We start from the raw sequence: 6,394 nt of genomic DNA, 5'->3' as shown, positions 1-6,394 counted from the left end.
GAAAGTAACCCTGTGGAGGTGATGAGGAGGTGGTCCAGGCAGCGTCCTCTGACCTGTTCACGTTGCCTCTGGGAAACAGACCGCAGCAGCACCAAGAGCACATATTCTTTTGCACTTAATTTGGGTTCAGAAAGTTTTTTCACATTTATCATACATCTGCAGCCATGCATGTGCAGCCCCCCCCCCCCCCCCCCCCCCAAAGAAAGCTGAATCATGAGTGCAAATGTCTGCTAAACGTTTGTGTGTGTCATTTGTAAAATATAACGAGGGTGTGGCATTAGCTCCATCACTGCCGGCTCTGTCATCATTCTTGGATCAACTCAAAATCCTTAAGGAAGTAATTAAAAATAAATCACCACCCACACATTTATTAGAAAAATTGGTTATAGATACTGGAGAAGAATTAATTATCCTGCAAAGTCATTAAAAGTAGAGTGCGTCTCCGCTTTAATTACAACCATTCTTTACACATGTTCACTTTGAGAGTTCATCATACTTCTAATGATGCTAACTTCCATCACAAACACAGCCGCTCGCTCCTCCTGACACACGCTAGAGTTTAATCCGGTCTCCTCCTGAATGAATCACTCCTCTGACAAAGCAAAACAGAGCTGGAGACACCTTGGTTGATAAGGGGGATATTTGGTTACACCTGGTGATATGTAGATAAGATTAAATTTGAGACAGAGTGATGAGGGGATGGAGAAAGGGTCGGGGTGGAGAGGGGGATGAAGGTGTCCTCACTCGTGCATGAAGAACAACATCTGAGACGGTTCGGAGGGGGTTGTTGTCAGACGACCAGGTCTGAACACTCATCTCCAGATGTTTGGCTCTGAGCTGTGTGTTAGTGGTCGTGCTGTGGATAATCCCTGGGTTTAGACCGGGACAGGCTCCAGGTCGTGGACGTCGGTCACTGGGAGTCGGGCAGAGTGGATGGCGGCGGGGTCGAAGGGTCATGTTTACCTGCAGCAGGTATTTCCTCTGGGAACTGATAAGACCCGAGGAGGGGAAGTGCTCTGTTCCAGGTGAGTGCAGAGGGGCCTGCAAAATGACACCACATACAATCCTAACCTAACCCCCTTCCGACTTCAGGCACCGCCCCTACACACACCAACAGGTAACCTTCATGTCTCATTAATGACCTGCGCCTTTTACATGCCTACCTCTAAAATATAATAACATGTCAACGTAATTATAACGCAGATCTACTCAAAAGGACTGACACTGAACCAAACTGCTTCCATCAGCTGCTTTCACCTTTTCTAAAGGTTTTTTGTGCAGAATTTAACCAGATAAGCACGTCGCTGAGGCAAGCAGCTGTGATTATGGCTAAGGTGTCACCTTGTTTGTTTTTCCTTTCTTCCTCTTCCTCACCTGGCTAGGCTCTACCTCCCTACCCCGCGATGCTGAGAGGAGTCAGTGAGCTAGAACATGTTAACAAGGCCGGCGTTAACCACTGTATTGAAAGACAACCGTGGTCTCTGTACAGGCGGGTGGGGGGCAGGGCGATCGTCATATTCGCTACTATTATAGTGACGTGTTTGAGGTTAGTAGCGTCTTTATAAGCCAGATTCTTGGTTATTTATATTTTATGCCAGGTTTTATCTTCTAGTTGTATCATTTCTTTTAGTTTTTGTCCATCGGGCACAAAAGCAAACCAGGTTCATCTGTGGCCACGTGAGTCTTGACACCTGTCCTAAATCCTAGTCTTAAAGTAGATCTTTGATGTTTGTTCTTAAGAGTTGACATAAATTAGAAGAGGTGGGGGGAGTGGAGACAGTGATGTGTGAGGAAGTTGTGTAGCACACTCCTCTTCTCGATCTCCTCACGGCCTCTCCTTTCCTCTTCCATCCCTGCAGAAAGCCTCATTAGTACCAAGGAGCTGCTGAGGTAGCACACGGCTGCCATTGTGGCCAATCCAAACATCAGATTCTCTCCATCCAAGCTTCCCACTTCAGAACCCTCAACCAAATCCCATTTTCAGGCTCTGCAGCTGCCCTGCTCTGCCAGAGCACTTAGCGGAGTCATTCTATCCGGCTCTCCAGGCCTCTGAGGAAACAGGCCTGTTTTGTGCTTGGCCGTGTCTGATATGACTCCAGAAATGGAAATGAAGACATGGATCTTCATTAGCAGAGGCAGGTGTCCACAGAGATTCGGCCCAGGTGAAGGAGTGGGGTTGCTTGGGAGGGGGGCTTCAATCTTTAAGCCACACCCTACCAAACACCATGCACCCCCATACTTCCTTGCCATTGCCCCATCTCGCTCCTCCACCCCGACACTTAATTGCCCATGTAATGAGCTGCAGTGAATAGGATTACTTGTGTGGAGGTTCTCAAGGACCTTGTGCATTCGGGCACCTCCTGCAGGCACTCGTCTCCAGGGAACACGTTTTAGGATGAAACCCAGGGGGTAAAAACCTCTCCTCATCACATCTGGTCTAGCTGCATTAGGACCCTCCAAAGCTTCCATCTCCTCTCCTGTGCTCTCACCCCCTTGGGGCCTTTTGTTTCCCTAATTATTCAGCGCTGAGAGGTTGCCTTTGCTTTGAAACCTGTGGAGGTGGACGAGGTTCAGGGTTGACCCACGGGACCCAAAGTATCTTGGAGCCTGGGACGTGTCTTTGTGACAGCACACCTGTTATTTCTCTGACTTACAGTAACATTGCCCCCAGTAGCAAATTAGGAAGATGATAAATCTCTGACATCCTTACATTTCTTTTGAATTAAATAATTATTTTATTCATCAGTATTGGTGCTATGGCGTTTCCCACTTAAGTTAAACACTGAAAGTATTTAAATAGTGAGTTTTTTCATTAAAAAACATGAATAAGCAGTGCACTCAAAAATGATAAAAGTAATTATTTGCTCTGTGTGTGTGTGTGTGTGTGTGTGTGTGTGTGTGTGTGTGTGTGTGTGTGTGTGTGTGTGTGTGAAGTCTTTAAAGAAGCACTTCTCCATGGTGCCCGGAGCTGCTTCTCTTCTCACGCTGTTTTTTGGTAAAATATTAGCCCCCGCAGCCCTTGTGCGGAGCGGCTGACAAATAGGGGGCTGTTGTCCCCCTTCTCTCACAGGGGTGAGGGTTAATGATCCCAGTTTCGGGGTTAAAGCTTGCCAGTGGTCCTTTCTCCTGCACCCCAACAGATGTTGCTAGGACTTTAATGTGGTTATCAAATCGGAGTGCCCTCTAAGTCCCGGGAGCTCATTGTGTGTCCGTGCATTCCAGGGACTCACCCCGGCAACGAGGGATCCTGTGGGCCAAGCCGGGCTCCTGCTGAGTCTTCCAGCAGCCCCTCAGAGCTGACAGCTTGGGCAGGCCCCCCACACCACCTCCACCCAAGCTCTGTGTGCTTCTGCCCCGACCATCTCCCCTACGTGTCATAAAGTCATCCTCCATCTCCTCTCTATCCCACAGCGCTCCCCTCAGCCAGCCCACTCTCACAAATGGGCTCTCGCTAACCCACTCACATTCTCGGTCACACACATCCATCCATCTTAGACACACATATGCCCACCCTGGCGGAAAAACAAAGAATCCATCGGCAATGATTAAATGTTTTTTAATATGTTTGTGAAACTGGAGAAAAGACAGACTTCCGTAAGTACGGACAAAAAGTGAAACGCCCAGATTGGCATTTCTCATGGCATACGTGTTGTTCAGAAGAAAATAAATAAAACGTTTAATTATATTAAACCAGCAAAACTTGATCAGAGTGAATAAAAAAAAACTGTGAAAACTATTAAAAGTCCCACATGTTCAAAGGAAAAGACACGGCCGTAAATCTTAACCTCGCTACTCTTTCTTGTCTCTTCTGTCAACACGTTTCACAGATATTTTCCAAATTAGAGCCGTGTGAACATCATACTTAGATTGCACAAACAGGTTTTCACACTTTAGGCATGTACTTCAGCAAGAGCCTTATAATTAGCACTGCCATTATTCTGCAGGCCACAAAGGCGGAAACTTTCATGTCATATTCCATAACAACAAAGGGCAACAAACATTGTGGTAAATAATACGTGGCGCTTCTTACAGTACACAGGCTGAGCATGTAGGTGTAGCGAACGCCTCCTAAACGAGTAGTTTTGCAGGCTGGAGCCCTGGGGTCAACCTGCTCCCCAGTGAATGTACAGTATCAATGGCAGCAGCTGGGAGATTGTTTGCACACAGATGCACGGGTGCTTGATGATAATTGCCTCGCAGCTGCACTCCAGAGCTGATTTTTTTCCCGTTGCTGTTCACATGGCTGGTTCATTTTAAGTTATGAAGATTCACATCAGGAATGGTGGAAACAGTCATAATTAAGAATTCTGCTTTTAAAATTGTCTTAAACAAGTTTGTTTGAAATGTCCCATCTTTAGTCTCTTGGCCCCAAGGCCTTCCACATCCATCTCCAATCGGGAACAGAAAAAGAGGAAAGTGAAAGTGAAAAATTAAAGGTACAAATACATATGTGAGGAATATTGTGTACGATGAAGTGGAATAAATGGGGAATTGGTGCTCCATATGGGGCTGTGAACCTGCTCAGAGCTGAGAGGCGAGACACTCATTACAGCCATGAATCATTCTTCATTGGCTGTTATCAACTGTGTGCGCACAGAAGATGGATGGATGACAATTATGTTAATAACAACTTGCGTTTTTAGAGGAATAACGTGCTAAAAAAACATTTAACCACATTTTGAGGACAACCGTCATCAAATTACTGGGAAAATAATCTACTTTTTTAGAATTTAGAATAAAATGTTTCTGCGTTTATGATATATAACTGTTAAATGACATAGTTTTGAATACATAATACTTTTTTTAATTACAAGAATTGCAATAAAATTACTTTTTAAACTCTCCAAACAGTTTAACACTGCTTATGTAGAATGTGTCTGGGTGCTTTAAACAAAGACAGGCAACAATCAGTGTGCTCAATTAACTGTATAATGATTAAGACATCAGTTACCAATTTGATTGATGAGACCAAATGATCCGATTCATTTTCTTCATCCAGCGGAAAAACGGTGAGCAGCAAGAGGAGAAAATTTGTTGATTAATGGTTTGAATGTGCAGAAAAAACCCTTTCAGAATAAAAAGTGCAATTTAATGTAAAGACGGGTTATTTTACGTCTTCAGTACAGGAGTTGCTCATCAAAGATTTATTGAAAGCGGGAAAATAAAAAGCACAAACATTATTAAAATGCCAGATTAAAAATATTTATTTAAAATTCCATTTGTTTTTCTAATTAATTGATTGGATTGCATAAAAAGTTAATGTATCAGATGAATATATTCCTATTCTCTCCTGCCATTGATGCTGATGATGTTCCTCTACTCCTCTAACAATGGCCTAAACAATGTTTGAAGAGCGCCTTGAGACCAGCTTGGGCTAAGGCTTTCGTTTTTATTCTGTTCGTGTTGTCGATGTGTAGAGGGATAATTGAGGCGATCTTTGACTATGGGATCTATTTATACAGGACATAATTCCCTCTGTATTCAGGCATTATCATGGTGTCAGTACAAGCACAATGGCACAATAAGGTCAATATAATGAAACTCCAAAACAATATGGTGCCATTTGTGGAATAAAATGCAACCCACTCTTGATTTGTTTGGGCCAGTTCTTGTTGGAATTATGTTGAACGTAAAGCTAAATTATTAGAAAGACTTTGTTTAACTTAATGCAATCAGAATTGTGCAGGGTTTTGATTCTGGTTTTAAAATGATCCTGATCTAATATAATCATATTTATTGTGTGGTCAATGCAAAACATGATGTTTTTGTTATAGAAGTTTAAAATCTAACAATAATTATGCAGCTGTTTTTTTTTTACCCATTTTTGTCATATCAGAAAGAAAAAAAAGCTTCTGGAGCCAAAATTACATCATTTATCCTTTTTTTTCACATGAACAATTTGACAAACACCCCCTTTATGCTGGTCTCATATCACTCTGCTTGACTTTCCCCTCGGTGTGAATTCAGTTATTGATTGCCTGTTCAGTTTCACTTGGAAAAGGTTGATAAAAGGAGGTTTTCACTTTCTCAATTCGATGTGACAGCTCCCTAACAAGAATAATGGAACAGGCCCATTCACAGGCAAATCAAGCTAATCCAGCGTGCCCCTCCGCTCTCAATGGAGAAGTCACAGTCCTACCCGGCCCATTCCATCACAAGCCTCTCTCCTCAGGAACCTCCAGAGTTTATCCCGACTCCTCCAAAAGACAACGTTGCTCTTTGTGTGCCCTCTTTCACTCAGCATCAAATGGATAAACAGGTCAATAAATGTATACAAAGTCAGATGGGAAACAAAACCGAGGCATACAATTGGTGTGTTTTATATGTAATCTGATTTCACCGATTCTCACTCCTTTCTGCGTTGTCAGAAGCAGATGGATAAATATTCTTTGAG

Source organism: Nothobranchius furzeri, chromosome 1 (assembly GCF_043380555.1).
Source record: "Nothobranchius furzeri strain GRZ-AD chromosome 1, NfurGRZ-RIMD1, whole genome shotgun sequence".
NCBI classification, from domain to species: domain Eukaryota; kingdom Metazoa; phylum Chordata; class Actinopteri; order Cyprinodontiformes; family Nothobranchiidae; genus Nothobranchius; species Nothobranchius furzeri.
The sequence above is the reverse complement of the archived record's forward strand: the minus strand, read 5'-3'. Positions refer to the sequence as shown.